The sequence below is a fragment of the Labeo rohita genome, chromosome 4 (genome assembly GCF_022985175.1).
Source record: "Labeo rohita strain BAU-BD-2019 chromosome 4, IGBB_LRoh.1.0, whole genome shotgun sequence".
Classification (NCBI taxonomy): domain Eukaryota; kingdom Metazoa; phylum Chordata; class Actinopteri; order Cypriniformes; family Cyprinidae; genus Labeo; species Labeo rohita.
The window spans coordinates 13,255,616-13,273,275 of record NC_066872.1 but is presented as its reverse complement, the minus strand read 5'-3'; the positions used below and the strand labels follow the sequence as shown (position 1 = coordinate 13,273,275).

The window sequence follows — 17,660 nt, the reverse complement described above, 5'->3', positions numbered from 1 at the left end:
CTTTCCCCTGCCCCCCTTCTTCCCTCCCCCCTCTTTCTTTCTATAGGAACCATGTATGAAATTAATTTCACCCATCTTTTTACTCTGTAAATCTGTGATGTGACAATAAACCTGATTCGGATTCTAAGGACCTAAAGTGTCTACCAAGAGCAGAGGGAGAAGGGGTGTGGACCAGCATTGAGGCACTGCTGCGAATAGAACCAAACAGAGCCAATCTAGAACCCACAGAGGAGCCAGCAAGGAAGAGGAGCCTCCTGCTGTTTAATTCAGACTCTGAATCAGAGGATGAAGAGGGGCCCAACAGGGCTCTGGCCCGCTACAGGGCAGAGCCCACCATCAGTGAGACAGACTGCCCACTGCAGCGGTGGTCCACTCATGAGGGAGCCCATCCACAGCTTTCTGCCCTGGCCCGCAAGTTTCTGGGCAGCCCTGCCACTTCTGTCCCTTGCGAAAGACTTTTCTCGTTGGCAGGTAACATAGTTCAAAAGAAAAGGGCAGCCCTGAGCTCTGAAAATGTGAACAGGCTAGTTTGTCTCAGCAACTGGCTGAAAGAGAAGTAGAGGAATAGTCATACAGGTATCCAGAAACCAATGGGGTTGTTGTTCCTGAAATGTTGATCAAACAGTGGCCTAAGCAACAGAGAGATTTATTTTTCATCAGATTATTGGAAGAATAGGGACTGAGGTCAATCACTGGCACTTTTTTTATTTTATTTTAAATGGTACACCTTATATGTTGAACTATGTATTATGTTGTTGGTGCAACTGAAACTTTATGTTGAACTTTATTGTTTTGGCCAAGGTTATTGAGAGTTGGACTGAAATTAATTTTATTTGTTTAAACCAGCTGTTGGTAAATCAACAAAGTCTGTTATGGCCTCTGAAGCAACAGAGATGTTGTCTACAGTAATAGTCAGGGTTTCTAATGTTCTGAATGTACTTGAAAATATTGTGTTTTACTTAAAAAAAACAGTTTACAGAAGGTCTACCTACCTATAGGATACCTGAATTTCTGAAATGTAGGCTACTATATTTCTAAATATCCTATTGCTACACTTAATGGCAATATTGCACTGGTCTGTTGGACTTGGTTGAACAAAAATAAACAATATTTTGTTGCTTAAGCTTATGTATTCAGTCATTATTCAATGGTATACTAAAAATCCATATGAAAAAAACTTACTTCTCACTGTTCTCAGGTCAAATATTTATATGCGATTAAAATGCGATTAATTTCGATTAATTAATTACAAAGCCTCTAATTAATTAGATTATTTTTTTTTAATCGAGTCCCGGCCCTAATAAAAATATCAAATACGTAAATTGAAAATGAAATGAAAAATAAGCATTTAATAAGTAAAGAGAATATATAAACACTGATTGAATCTTAAACATAAAATCTTACAAATGAACGAATGCATGGGCATCGCTAGGCCATTTTGCGATTAGCTCCATAAACTGTACACAAACTCTTGATTGCCTCAGTCCTCTTTAAATTTCATAAGAAAGTTGCTGTAAACTTCGATCGGCTCCTCCTGTCTTTCAGCACGTTCTTCTTTTTTTCAATCCGCAGACCGCGTCAATATTGTGCAGAGTGAGAAACAGAGGACAAGGTGTGTGTTTATCAATAGATTGTTACAATATTTGCATCTGTGTGGTTCTTTGTCATAAAAGGAGCAATCGGTTCCCCATCTTCTGTAGTTTTCGCTGTGTTCACCCCTCATCACACCATAGCTGACTTTATAAACCTGAAAAGACTACGAGTAATAATGTTTAGGCCTACTATAAACAGTTAATTTAACAATACAGTTTATTATTAAGAACTCATATTGTGTTCAGTTCTACACGGCTTTGCATCAACTGAATGTGTAAATTTGACAGCGCAGTCACAGGATAATAAAATACCCATAATATAAAATGTTCTTAAATCCTACATTATTAATTATTAAATCGGTTCTAATAATAAGCCAAAAGGGGTTTTTACTAAATTTTAGGTAACACGTTCCTACATGTGCTTACACGTTGTTAACATGTACCATAGGCGTTAGGTCGGAAGTGCGAGTAACCGATCATCTTTCTAACGCAATATCTACGTGTGAAGACACGTTGTAACGTGTTATGTGTGTTTACCTTCTTGTAACTTCATGTGCTTAGGATAACTGGTCTTGGTTTGAACAATGCTGATTTAAAAAGTTGTGCAAGCCTATTATTAAAATAAAACAGTGTGATCTTGCGGCAGCGGCTTCTTTATTATAGGCCAGTAAACCAGACACGTTTTGACATTGAATTTTTTAAAAGCACAAGCTATTCCACAATTTCTTCACAAACCTTTAAAATCAGAAAATTATATTTCCCCCATTAAAATGTAAGTTTAAGAAGCAGATAGGCTATTTAATTTCAGAATATTCATATAGGCTATATGCTTTTAACATACTTAAAACAACAGTGAAATCTTCAAGTCTGCTTTGACTTAGTTTCAAGTCTGCATGTAGCCTGAATATGACAATCAAATAAATTACAGGCTAATAGCTTATACCCAATGTTATTTCGATAAAACGAATTTAACTTTTATGTCAGACACATTTCAAAAAGGCCAATGATAGATGATTGCATAGTTCCAATCTTATTGAATCCAATTATAAAAGTGTAGCATAACATGATCTTATTTTACAATATACTCTAAGGAAGTGTGGCATTTATGGTCTGAGATGAATATAAAAACAAATGTATATGTGTTCTTAGATATTTGTCTGGGTCTCACAAGTGTTGCCGAATTTAGCTCAAAGGGAAATGTATATAAATAATTACAATTAATTATGATTAACTACAATTATTTATATCAGCTGCCAGTAGTAACTGTAGCAGAATTAATTTTCCATCAACTAATCTGTTTGCCCAGCGAACATTCAGTATAATTTTTATATCAACTCTAAGAAATTATATTTTATTGGCAACAGAAAATAACTTTCTTAAAGTACCATTGCATTAGAGCATGTAGCTCGAATCGGAATCGTAAAGGGACATTAATTTGCAAGGCAGAATCAGAATCAAAACTCATGTAATTTGTGCACAAGAGCTTTATTAACGAAGGACTAACACATAACTAATCTAAACAAACAAACATAAACTCACTCATACATGGGGGAAGGGTCAGTGAGAAGTAGTTAGAGAGAGATACAAGGAAATGAAGCTATGAAAAGAGTCAGTTAACCACCTGAGTGAAACCATCAGTGCTGTCTACAGCTTATACTAAACCTCTGTTTTGTTTAGTTAAGTGTACGATATTTGCATTGCCTTGGTCGTTGAACAAGTGTCCGAATGCAGTCTCGGGTGAAAGTCTTGATGGTTTGGAGCAGTAGTGGTTTTGGAATCGTGATCACGTTCTTCTGGGTCTGAAAAGTGATGAACACCAAAGATGTTCTGACTCAATGGTGACTGGGAGTTTCTTCCCATGTGAAAATTGAAGAAGAACCAAGAGCTGAGAGGGACCCAGCTGAAGTCCTGTAATCTCTGGGGAATGGAAAGACAAGGCCGCAAGGCCTGGCGCACGCTTAGGGAAGTCCTGAAGAGTTCTAGCTCATCTTAGGTTCTAAAAGAACCACTGATTGACTGAGGCGAGTCGTGAAGATGAATTCCAGGGTTGAGTGGAACTGTCTGGCTCTTTGTGGTCGAGAGCCACAGCTCTGTATGTTGGGCCTGTCGGGCCCGCCAGGCACGCCCTGTGCCGGCTCAGGCTCCCCGTGGGTTCCTCCACACGGGCAGCAATCGGAAGATGTTGCAGACAAAGAAGACAGTGAAGAGAGAAGAGGAAGAGGCAAGGGGACGGTCAACCGTTTGCCTTTAAGCTCTCTGGAGGCTGTGCCTCCAGGAGGTCCACGAACCAATGGTAACTTTCATCTTTGGAGGGAAAGTTTACGACCCTTTGTCTGTGAGCATGGTATTTTGCATATGTAATTCCATTGGGTGTTGATGCAAAAACTACTAAAGTTTCTTAAACCACTAATATATTGCATAGGTATCAACATCTAATTTACACCATCTTTTAGATCATTAAAATACGAATGAAAAGAGTCCAAACATGACATAGGTGGTTTATACAACTAGTCATCTATCATAACACATGCATAAAACAGTAGAAAGACTGTACACAATGACCTGGGCTATGCGTGATAGGAAGGTCAAGGATGGGTTTGTCTGTGAATGAATGGGAAAGTAGTCATTTCCTATAGCAGTTTGTTCCTGTTTTAGAGAGATTTAAGTAAGGGGAGATTCTCTCTACATACTTGCAGGTCATAAAGTTTATCTGATCTGGCCGAGGTATTCTGGTTGTCATGGTAACCAGGGGCCTGGTGGGCCATTGGAGACGTCCCGGCAGCCAGTGTTGTGGATTGGGTGAGGGGGTCTGTGATTATTTGTTAATTTAATGAATCATTGATTTAGCGAATCAAATGAACCATTGTGTGTCTGATTGGCCCAAACGCTACACAAGTAAATATCCATTTTTGATCAGTAGATATCTCTCTCATAAATGCAAATGAATGTGATGTTCTTTATTTCATTGAATATAACTCCAAAATCAGAACAAAAAACACGCTTATTATTATTACACGCTATACTTGATAAATTTTTATTTTATTTTAAAAATTTTATTTTTACGACCTGATCATTTCTTCAGAAACATGTGAGGACTGTGAGAAAGCCTCCATCATCGTCTGCAACGTCCTTGCGCAAGCTGGGTTTAAAGCCTCGAAAGAAAAGCTCCAGTGGGTCCAGCCTAAGGTAACATACCTGGGACACATAATAATGCCAGGGTTGCGAGCGATTTTCACTGACAGGGTCCAGATGATCAGGAAGATGAAGTCCCCACAAACTGTGCAGCAGCTTCAAAGCTTTTTGGGACTCGTGAACTATTGTAGATCCTGGATACCTGACTGTGCGATACATGACAAGTATCTGAGAAGTCTAATCGACCACAAAGCTCCACCTAAAACGCCGTTGAACTGGACTGATGAGGCAGAAATGCACTTCGCGGCATTGAAGAAGGCCATCACCACGGCCCCTAGCCTGGGACTCCCCAGTTTTGAAAGAGAGTTCCATTTGCATGTCCGGGAGACGGAGGGGGTGGCCATGGGTGTCCTGTTGCAACAGCATGGTTCCACCTACAGACCTGTAGCTTACCTGTCTAAAAAATTGGATAATGTAGCTGCAGGCATGCCAGCATGTCTTCGTGCTGTGTCAGCGGCTGCTATAGTGGTGCAGATGGCTGAGAAGATTGTCCTGTCGCATCCAATGATTGTATATACTTCACATCAGGTAGGAGCAATCCTACACAACATGCAGACGCAACACATGACAGCGCAACGACGCTCAGGCTACGAGGCAATCCTGCTGGCCACAAAAAACCTCACCATTCAGCCAACATCATCAATTAATCCTGCTTTATTAGGGGTTCTTGGAATGGCTGACATGATAGATGATAATGAAAGTCATGATTGTATCATTGAATTAACTTCCTCATGTTCTTCCAGGGCCGATCTCTTGGATTCGCCCCTGGATGGGGGGGAGCACATATATGTTGATGGATCATGTTCAAAACCTTTTGATGGTGTCTACCTTTGTGGGTATGCTGTGGTGTCAGAAACTGGGGAAACAATAGAAGCTTATGCCTTAGACTATAATTCAGCGCAAGCTGCAGAATTGGTAGCGTTAATAAGAGCATGTAAGCTGATGGAGGGAAAACGGGTAACAATTTATACTGATTCAAAGTATGCATGGGGGGTAGTGCATCACTTTGCCAGGACATGGGAAGCTAGAATTTTAAGACAGCAGATGGTAAACCAATAGCGCATTCAAACCTAATAGGACAGTTAACTGAAGCAGTACAGCTACCTGCCGAAGTGGCCATTGTAAAAGTGAAAGGTCACGCAGCAGGAGATGATGAACAAGCTGTAGGAAATAGAAAAGCAGATGAGGCTGCAAAGCAAGCGGCAAAAGCCCAGATTAAACCTCCATTTGATATGGGTAACAAAAGTCAGGTAACTATGTCTGTGCACATAACTAATGTACCTGAAATTGACATTAAGATTCTGCAAAGTCAACCGACACAAACTGACTTAGAACATTGGAGTAAACACGGGTGTGCACCAGATAAAGATGGTATTGTGAGGGATGAAAAGGGAAGAATAGCACTCCCAAAGTTAGGATTGGTAATCCTCATTAGGCATTACCATGGTTTGTCGCATACGAGTTGTGCAAAAGTAGTACAAGTAATAAATCGTTTGTACTGCATCGCAGATGTACATAAAACAGCCAAGCTCATTCTAGACTCGTGTCTTACGTGTGCTAAGGTAAATCCGCACAGACCGATTAAACATGAAGCATTACTGCACCCAGAAGCACCTTTTCAGCATGTACAGGTCGATTTTACACATATGCCACCAATAGGTAATTTAAAGTACCTTCTGGTTATAGTAGACCGATTTTCAAAGTGGCCAGAAGCGTTCCCATGTGCAAAAGAGGACGCTAAGACCGTGGTCAAAATTCTAACTAAAGAGATAATTCCCAGATTTGGTATACCTACTACCATTGAGAGTGACAATGGGACGCCATTTGCGTCCAGGGTTACGCAGTTTTTGGCCAAATCATTGTCCATCGATTGGCATTTCTCCATACCGTACCATCCGCAATCATGTTCAAACGTGGAACGTTTAAACAAAACCATTAAGGGACGACTGACAAAAGCCGTCCTGGAAACGGGGAAAAAATGGGTAGATTTGCTACCAGCAGTGTTAACAGAAATAAGAATGACTCCATCTTCCACCACTAAACTGTCACCATTTGAAATACTAATGGGTAGGCCTTTCCCGACCCCATGGGTCAAAGGCCGCGCAGGCATTGCTTCCTTAGGAGACCTGGAGGTGATACAGGAGGACTACGTGACTTCCTTAATAGAAAAACTTAACTCTATATGTGCTGATGTTTCTTTGTGTCTCCCTCTCCCCTCAGAAAAGCCTACTCATCCTTTTGTTCCAGGCCAGAGTGTGCTGATCAAAAGTCTGAAGCCGACGAGGATAGGAGAGCCGAAGTATCTTGGACCAGCCACTGTGATTGCAGTAACCAGGACGGGAGTTCTGACGGACTACCAGCCACAGTGGATACACGCCTCAAGAGTAAAGCAGTATTCTACAGGAGAGCAGGAAAGCTCCAATTTAAAATTGAATCCTGAAAAGGGGATTCACCTTAATGCTTAACAGGTAGGAGGAAAAACACTGATTAAGCTGAGGAGGGAACTACCTCTTATAGTGAGGTGGGGGTTATCCAAGGCTAGAAGATAGATGGCCCATTGAGCCAAACAGTGCTAACTCCTTATACAACCCTGTACGCATTAAGGGCCAAATTGATGGATTATCCGCCACTAGAGAGTTTCACGCAGTGTTCAATTGTAGAAGCTCTTCTTGCATTTGATGAACTTATTGTTCAATTGACGAAAGAGGTCTTAGAGGGTACAGATCCACGATTTCAAGTGAGCATAGTAGATAAGATTGTTTGGGACAAGAAGATACAACATATGTGCTTGTTAAACGTTACTATATACAATGTTAAGTTCACTGATGCTGGGTTATATTATTGTGCATGGGCTAGAGAAAATAGGGATGCTTATCAAGAAGTACAGATTAATGTAATCCATCCAGAACCCGACCTGAAAATACGAGAGGTAATGAAGGGACTTTTTCCAAATCCAGTTAATACGCCACGTGATGTTTCACCAACTGATATAGAATTTATTATGAATTCAGGTATGAATGCTGGTATGAAGGAAGTTAGGGCAGCAAAAGCTAAGTGTGAAGGAAATTATGCATGTGCATTGGCACTACTGCAAAGAAGTGTTTTGAAGAATGAGGTAGGAGGAGATTGTTGGATTTGTATGCAGTTACAGTCAGTGTGGAAAACACAACAAATAACCTCAGAAATGTTACACCCTGAGAAAAATAAGTGTGATATGCCAAAGCAGATGACTGTGATAATGCAGATGGCAGATAACATAAGAGCAAATAGGGCACTGAGGTTTGCGCTCAAAGATTATAATTGTTCATATCCAGGCCTACCTTTTAAAGGACCAGCATTTCAGGTGCAGTCACACCTTGCAGATTTATGTATTTGTGCAACTAAGGGAAAACATTATGTGGGGATGTCAGATTGCAGAACCACCATAACAGTGGATAACACAGTTCAGGGTAAGAGTAATTGCACTGTTAGGTATCAAAATGGAACAATAGAGCATTTTGGGTGTCCGTTCTCACATCTTGATAGTGCACCAGGGATGATTTGGACCTGTGGAGGAATGGCTTATTATCACTTAGATGAAGGAGATTGGCGTGGATGTTGTTATCCTGCTCTACTCTCCACAGGAACCACAGTATTGGTAAAAAGAGGTAGTGAGACTATCATGGGCAATGCTGCACAGCAGAGCAGAGAAAAACGAGATGTAAATAGCATGCCTAATCGATATAACGGGTATAAGACAGTGGATCCATGGACAACTCCAGGGGAAAATATAGGATGGTCCTTAGCGGGATTCTTTACTGGAGTAGGGACAACAGTAGCCTTAAATAAAATCAATGGGTTAGCATGGCAGGTTTTGTCATTGGAGAATGATACCGCTCATGCATTAGGGCTAATCACTGACGAGCTAAAGAAAATGAGAGAAGCAGTTATCCAAAATAGATTGGTCCTTGATCTGTTGACCTCTGAGAAAGGGGGAGTTTGTAAAATGTTGGGGGTATCTTGTTGTTTCTATATTCCAGACAATTCAGATAACATCACAGACATCCTAACTCACATGAGGGAATCCATCCCGGAGCCAAGAAAAGATGACTCCTGGTTTAGCTGGCTGGACAGCCTCTGGGGTGGATGGGGAACCTGGATTTTCACCACTGTAATACCGATTATTGTTTTGTTGTTGATTGTGTTGTTGATCGCTCCATGTATAATTCAGTGTATCAACAATTCCATTATGCGTACTATTACTTCGCTTACAACGAGAGGGACTTATCAAGTTATGCTAAGTGTGCAACGAGAAGGAGCTCGTCCACCAGCTCCAGATCCAAGGCCTAATATTGAACAAGATGAAGATGAATACGATACATATGCTCGTGTGTATCAGTTAGAGCCTGAAGAGTATAATGGAATGCGGAAAGTGCAGTTTAAATGAATTATAACAGAGTTTGATTTTTGCTTGATTACTTGATATAATCATAGAAATGATTACAGCATTTTATATCATTATAATCAGAAAGATATTCCAGATGATTACATGTATTCAATTGCAAATGATATTAGTCATATTCATGTGTATCTTGATTTAACAGTAATACTAATGTGATTGTTTTGTTTTATGTTGATGTGACATTAATACCATTACTGATGTTAATACTAATACGATTGTTTTATACGAGGCACAGGAGTGTTAAGTAAGACATTCTGTCTTAAAGTGGCCATTGTGAGATTGTAATAATCCTGACCTCCTGTGCCCTTCTCATACTAACCTGAAAAGTAGACATGACATAAGTCTAGCCTAGAGACTCATAGGACATGATGTACTGTGTGTTTCCTGAAGGGTGTGATGTTTGATTTCACTTCTTCATTTTACCATATAAATGTAAGTGTCTTTCCTTTAATAAATGCCTTTGAGTGAATTACACCTTTTCTGTGTGTGGTTGTCTCAATGGTCCAGGATCCTGACTCTGTGCTCCATCGCTCAACTAAAATCGAATCTCGGCAGTAACAGTAGTCAAGTTAGATATTAAATTCTAAACAGTAAAACACTGTTTACACAAATGTTTATACAAATAATGTCTGTACAGTAAAACACTGTTTGAAAGTAAAATACACATAGACCTACACACAGGCATAAGCTGGGGTTCAGGAAAACTGTTTAAGCGTTGTTTTAGGTATACAAAATCTGCCTATTTATTATCTTTAAACAGCAGTTTGGTTCCTTACATAGTTAAAATCAGCTAATAATATGGTTGGGTATTGTTATCAAATATGTACATCCAGTTGTTGTAATGTTCATTTGTAGTCTCTAAAGAGCAGTTTAACTAACTGCTAACTAACTCTAACTATGTGACTCTCTCCATGTGACTCCAGTTGTTTAACCTTAATTTTACCATGTGAATGGTTTATATGCACAAAAAACATTGCTTGTTTTTTAAAATATAAAAATATAAAAATGTTCACAAGAGCACCATGATGCATCAGTGTTGTGTTGGCGTGAGAGCTGTCTGACCATCTTATGGTGCTTTTGTGAAAATGTGTTGGAGATACATCATTTGTGCATAAAGATGTAATTTTGTTGTTGTTGCTGTTTTTTTGCATACACAAGGCATCTGTTAAAAATATCTTTATTTGCATTTTGCACAAAAGTTTCTTATGGGTTTGAAGTGACATGAGGGTCAGTCATTAATGGCAAAATTTGCACTTTTGGGGTGAAATATGTTCTAATGTGGTTAGAATAGGTCATTGTTCTGTTTTATAAACATTTTCAGTATTTCAAAGATTATTGTTTTGAAAAATCAATTTCAAATAAATACTGCTCCTTTGAAAGTTCTATTTGAAGAATTCTGAAAATATGGTTTCCACAAAAAAATATTTGGCAGCACAACTGTTTTCCACATTGATAATCTGAAATGTTTCAGCAGCAAATCATACTAAAATGTTTTCTGAAGGGTCATGTGACACTGAATACTGGAGAAATTATGATGAAAATGTAGTTCACATGAATAAATTACCTTTCACAATGTATTCATATAGAAAACATATAGTTATATTTCATAATATTACTGTTTTCACTTTATGTTTAATCAAATGCAGGCTTAATTTGTGATAAGGAAAGTGTTTTTTACTTGAAAGATGTATTTAATGTGTCAATAAATGTTTTAGTACTCGTGTGTGAATTGTCTTATTTTGAATATTAGATAAATATAAGCATGAATTTACGGTTGAAATTCAACCTGAAAAAGACGTCTTCTTACCTTTCACTTTTTAACCAAATGTTCACGTTGTTCAGACGTCTGCCATTGTCGTCTTATCAACGAGTTTTTGCTGGGTGTGTAGCACCTTCCAGCTCTGTCTGCCGGTTTGTATAACGTTATATGCCCTCTCTCTTCTGCAATCGCTGTTCTGACTCAGAGGACATAACATATTTCAACATAAACGGAAGTTATTGCAAACACTCGCTGGTGGTTTAAAATGCAGACCTGCAAACTCATCAAGTTTGTTTCACAAACACACACGCAAACGCCATGGAGGGAAACTGAAAAACGTTCATTTTCTTTAATGAAAAACATACTGAAAATCATTCATTTTTTTTCTTCTTAGCCTGGACAAGGGTTTCACAAGCTCGCTTTCGTTGTTTGGCCGCATGCCTCCTTCTGGCCAGAGCCTCCTCTTCTGCCTTGGTTCTTCTGGCTGCAGCAGCACTTGAGGATGGCTGGCAGTCGAACACCCTCCGTCTCTCCATGTCCTTCAAGGCTGCTTGCTTTCTTAAAGCTTTGTCCTTCCAGCCGACAGGATGTTTTGACACATCTTCTGATCCACTGGCCCATACTTTACGTTTTCTCTATTGAACATTTCTACTGCAGTCTTCTTTTGGGTCAGCATGGTGTGTTTCACAGTTTGGATGGCGTCAGAGTGCTGATGCTCATGCTGCCACTTTTTGAGTCAATGATTTCTGACATGTAACTGAAAGATGACTCAATCAGTGGCCCATGGAACACAGACAATGCTGTCTGTGCTGTTTTGGTGAGTGCTGGGTACCTTCCTGTATCAGAAACATCTGCCCACCAGCTGACAGCATCTTCTCCATCAGTGAATGTTGGCAGGCTCTGGTCCACACCATACTGGAGAATCTAAGGCAAGATAAGAACTATTTAATTATCCCACCAGGGACATTTAACCTCCACAGAAGCAAGATATAGGGTTAAAATTTAAACAACAACAGTAAACATCAAAAGCATCCATACACAAGACTCACAAACACATTACATACTAATAATAGGGACGTGCATTATTCAGCTAACCTGCAATGCAAAGATTTATTTATTATTATGCAAAAATTTGCTGTCGGCGAGTTTGGTGCATTAGCCTTGCACGTTCGCCAGATTCTAAACAGACATTGTTTATAAGTAATGCAGCGCATCCAATGCAACAAGACGTCAAATTGCTTTATGTTACACTGTATTACTCTCGCATCAGCTGTTGTCTAAACAGTCACATCTACCCACATCAACACATCAAAAACGCTTTAAAAGTAGGGCTACGCTTGGGCTACATCCAGCTGACTTGAACGACTGCTGCGCACACGACAACCTGAACTCAGGGCAGAGCACCTGGCTTAAGTTAGCGGCTAATGATAAGGTTACAACCTAAGTTGGCTATCTGAAATACTATATACTTACGTAGCAAGCTAAATGGTTAACTTTAGTTAGCAAGACGGTCAGACAATGCAGGAATTAACATTACAACTAGCTAATAATGTTAGATGGCTAGAAAATTTGCTATCTTGCTAACGGAAATTCCAGCATTGTATCCACTTGTATTGCTTGCTATTAAGCATTTTGCTCGAAGCATAGGCTAACTGTATGTAAAAAAACGCTAGCTGAAGTTATTTGACTTGAGCAAACAAATATCTGTTGTTTAGCTCCAAAAAGACTGACTTACCTTGAATTCAATTTCCATCAGAGTTTCCACATTAGGTCAGGTGTCTCTTGACAGGCGCGAACACAGATGGCAGTGTGTTTCAAGATCCTGAAGCAAGCGCTGAGATTCCGATTGGTCCAGAAAAAAATGTCATTTATAAGAATTGTCCAATAATGGCCTACATGGCACGCAAGCCCACCCCCACCTCCCTCTCTTGACAGGCGCGAGCTCAGTTGAGATTCCGATCGGCCCAGATGTCAATTAATGCAAAAAGTGTTTTTATTGTAGTCGTTATGTTATATTGAGTCAGATTTATCATAAAACACAGATAAAAGCATAAATAACCCCACTTTATTAGTATTTAAATACTATATGTTTATGTTGATCATTATTCTTGTTCAGATGGCGCTGTATTAAGCAGTATATGAAACGTGTTTCTGTTGCTCATGTAAACACTTTTGAAAAGTCTGTGTATTTGATAAATATTGCATTTAATTCACTTCATCTGTGATAAAGCATGAAAATAACGCGAGAGCTTCACTAACGAGATTAGAAAAGGTGTGTTCGAGCTCATGCTGCGCTGCGCAGACCGATCGGCGAGATTAGCCGAAAGCAGTCGGGGGAGGAGCTGAAAACGGAGCCGTCAAGTCGGACACGTTGGGGATCTCGTTGCTTCCTCAAACATAGCAGATCACGTGGCGTTTGCCTACTTTATTGCAGATGAACTGGAAGCTATATAATTTCATTTTAAAGTAACTGAACAAATACAGTTTTACAAATCAAGCTTATACTTAATCAAATTATGTTTTGTTTAGTGGTGTTATGTTAGGCTTCTGTAAACAATAAATAATTAGCTGTAATTGCTGTTGGAGAGTAAGCTACTTGTTTTGTGTTTATAGTACAAATACAAATAAGTTTTTATTTTGCATGTTCAACAGTCGTGTAAACCTTAATTGTTGGAATCTATCCCAGTTCTACAAAAAACACTGAATGACAATACTTTTGAATTGCAATACATGTGTATATAATAAGTACAATAATAAACTTACGCACAAATCCAATATAAAGAATTTAAGGGAAAAAAATGTGCTGCAGTCAAAAGATCGTAAACTATTTACGAAATGGCATGCAAATTGATTTGTTATGCAATTATATGGATTGAAGCACGAAACACTCGTGATCATCATCATGTGGTGAAGGTGGCCAATCATGAGAAGCTGTGACGTCATCTCAGCCTGGTGCAGTCGCTCCTGAAATGCTGCACTGGCTGAGCAAGCCGGCTGTTCTCGAAACGCTCTCGCGTTACTTTGATGCCACACGTGAACGTCACGTGGCATCGGCGCCAGTTCAAGTCGGACAAAATTTCTAACCGGCATGCACTACTTCAAGTCAGCCGCCGATCGGTCTGCGCAGCGCCGCATGAAGTCGAACGCACCTAATGTGTCCGACTTGACGCCTCCGTTTTCAACTCCGCCCCCGACTGCTCTCGGATACTCTCGTTGATCACCGTCTGTAGCCGTAGATGAAGTTGAACACACCTAATGAAAAGGGCGATTGTCGCTGAAAAGCGACAAGTTTGCAGGTATGAAAATGAGTTTTGAGTGAAAGTGGATAAATCTTATTTATTGTCTTATGTAGCATCACGCACACTTTCGGTTGTGTAGTATGGACAGATATCTTTTCTAAAATGCCAGTATGGAGGAGGATTGTTTTAACTTTTTAATCAAAAACGCACCAGTGTAAACGTAGCCTTACATCTAAGGGTGATGTACACTACAGCCTCACGTGTGAGCCACATCTCTGAGTGTAACCGGTGTAAAATCAGGTGTGTTCGACTTTGTCGCAGCTCTGCTCAGGATCAAGAGAGCTACAGAGAGCAGACTGATTAATATGCTTTCGGATCGATCTCGTGGATGCGCGCGCGAGTACGGTTTGTGGCTGCGTCGACCAAAGGCGCGCGAACCGCGCTCAAAATTCACATTAGTCGAACTTATGCCGCTGTGCATTACGCGTTCAGTGTGAAACTGCCGCTTCTAGTCCAACACATCTAGTGCTGCAGGTTTATTGACACACTGACGTTGACGAGATTAACCCTTTAGGTATCGAAGTTTGGTACCGAACAACAAGAGGTCTTTCGATACTCGATAGTATCGAGGCATTTCGGTCGGTGCCTAAAAAGTATCGAACTCGGTACCCAGCCCTAGACACAAAGCTGTTGAGTGATAGTTTCTCTCTCAAAGTGTAAAGAGCGCATGATAAGAAAGACTGTTTGAGAATCACAGACACACTAATAAACACAATAAAAACAATATCAGAATATGCAGCTTTCTGTGATTTACTGACACACTTGATCATCTGTTTGATCACGATATAAAGAAATTTAAATTAATTCATCAAAATGACTTCAGCACAGCATCAGTCTCAGAAGCACAAATTGACCAGTGACACATCATAAGACAACACACATACCTAAAAAACAACTGGAGAAAGATGAAGCTCTCACCTCAGCGTTTATACATCTGTCTTTTTCCTCCTCCTGAAGTGTCGTGTTGAACAGCAGCTCTGGAAAGAGGAAGAGAAAGAGGAAGAGAAAGAGGAGAGAAAGAGGGAGAGAAGAGATGTGAGAATGAGAAGAATGAAAATTAGTCATCTAAACTCTCATCTGCTTTGTTATTCAGTTAAAATGAAAGTTTCATTCTCAGGAAAGGCTGCTGAACTTACTTAGAAGTTGTTTTACAAGTGAATATGCTTTCAGTGTTGGAAGTCAAGTGTGAGTCCCAGATGTTGGAGAGGAAATGACACTGCTAGACTCTGGCTCTAACTACATATACAACCTGTTCTCATCAATTTGCGTATAAATAACACGACTTTCCAATTACACGTTCCAATTGCGTGTAATACATACGCCAAATTCCAAATTTGTCCCCTGGTGAAAAAACCAGCATATGCTGGTAGGTATGTTTTGATGCTGGTTTAAGCTGGTCCTTTGCTGGTTTTTGCTGGTCATGTTTCTGGTCAAGGACCAGCATAAACCAGCAAAGGACCAGCTTAAACCAGCATCAAAACCTACCTAACCAGCATCCCAGCATCAAAATATACCTACCAGCATATGCTGGTTTTTTCACCAGGGTCCATTTCACCTGACGTGTGTACACCTTCAAACAGGTAAGTAAGGGCAACAATCTTTTCTTTTGTAATGAGATCATTATTTTAATTATTTCGTTGCTTCTGCGTCTCCTTACATGGGATCATGTGTTAAAATGGAAGCGTGTGCGTTCAAATTAGTTACAACAGTCGGCTGCTGCGTTAGCACAGCTGCTAACATTAGCCTACCATTGACATTAGCCTAAGCTAACTTCTAACTGTTGCAGTTTTAAAATAGAGAAATAAATAAAACCATTTCGATCATGTTCACGTGGCTGATGACAGCTCTACAAATCAACCAACCCAGTATCACGTGATAAGCGCGATCATGTAAAAGTCCGCACATTGACCATATTTTTACCATAGTAACTGTTGCTTGACCATATTATGTGTAGCCAATGCACAACAACCACAAGGTTAACCATGGTTTTACCTCAGTAACCATAGTTTTACTGTGGTATCCCAGGTGAAAAAGAAATATATTTACATTGTACTTTTTTGGACATACTTAATATATTTAAATTGCACTATACTAAGTACATATTAAATGTATTATTTTGAACTTTAAGTATATTAAGTGCATTTCAAGATATGTTTAAGATCAATTTTAATCTATTTGCATTATATTTAAAATTGTGTTAAAATGGACCCACTTCAAGTACATTTAGTGTATTTTAACTATACTTCCCTTAATTTTATTTAGAGTACACTTAAATGTTGTACTAGAAGTACATTACAAAGTTATTTTAAGCTAATAATTAATGCATTCCCAGTATATTTTAAATATAACATTAGCTATGGAGTTATTTATGTGCCAAAATTAAACAAACAAATCCAGCGTTTTGCAAACAAACACAATCTGCTTTGCGAAGAAAAAATCGACTTTCAAACAAACAAAAAGTAATATGCACAAACACAAGTCAATTTGAGAGAAAATGCAGAGGTATAACAAATATATGCATTGTGTGTTGCAAATGTATATATTTTTTATGAGGAAAACTTGGCTTTCTCACACGTGTGCAGACAGATTTTCTCGCAAATGCAATGGAGCAACTTCCTCTTCCAAAACAGCAGATGGCGCTATCGGTCAATTTACTCTATTCTCCCGAGACCTCAAACAACGTGTTTATATGGTTTACCCTTATGTCCCAGAGGAATATGAGCGGGGAACAGGTGAGTTTCTGCCTTTAATTAACCCGTTTTCAGGTGTGTATTATATATCCAGACAGCCAGACATATTAACAATCCACTATCTTTAGGATAGAGCCCTGTAGGCCAATACAGTTACATCAAACCACAGTTGCATTTTAATTAACTATTAAAGGCTGAAAGAACTGCCATCATGTTTGGCTTTTATATCCATAACGGACGCATGCGACATGATGCATCAAAATCTTTTATTATTAGTGATCATATCTACATTTAAATAATCTGTGTCTGTAGTACGTTACTACATTGTAGACAGCTGTTGCAGCGCGAGGTGTAGATACAGTAAGATGCAAGAATCATTGTATTAGACAGCATGCATGAAATTTATGAGACTTTTTACAAGCAGGTTTGTAATAGAATTCTGTCTGTAATTGTCATGTCAAATAAGACTGGATTCCGTTTGCGAAGTGCAATCAGTTTATTGACAATAGTAAATGGATAAGCAAACAAGACGAAAAGTGAAAAGTGCACAAAGGGACACGAATGGGCAGCCGATCCTCCGGGGAAATAATCCAGAGCAATGGAGTGAAACAGGGACCGGTCCCAAACGAGGAAGACTGAGAGACTGAGAGCAGAGCACTGGAACCTAACACGAAGACGGAAGACAAT

At 39.5% G+C, this 17,660-nt stretch overlaps 1 protein-coding gene and 1 long non-coding RNA gene across 20 annotated transcripts in view; one reads left to right on the top strand and one right to left on the bottom strand.

The window, feature by feature from the left end:
- Nucleotides 1–17,660, bottom strand: part of LOC127164348 (NACHT, LRR and PYD domains-containing protein 3) — a 1,126,570-nt gene that overhangs the window by 877,295 nt on the left and 231,615 nt on the right. For 2 of the 19 annotated variants that reach the window (XM_051108238.1, XM_051108241.1), the window contains exons 1-2: nt 15,168–15,208; nt 11,033–11,180 (exon numbers count right to left, since the gene is read on the bottom strand). The exons of 16 other annotated variants lie outside the window; for them this stretch is intronic. The gene's annotated coding sequence lies outside the window, so the exon portion shown is untranslated. Of the gene's footprint in view, nt 1–11,032; nt 11,181–15,167; nt 15,209–17,660 lie in introns of those variants that run through there. One more of the 19 variants, XM_051108239.1, reaches the window with a different exon arrangement.
- Nucleotides 1–17,660, top strand: part of LOC127164356 (uncharacterized) — a 268,320-nt gene that overhangs the window by 67,127 nt on the left and 183,533 nt on the right. The gene's annotated exons all lie outside the window — the stretch shown is intronic.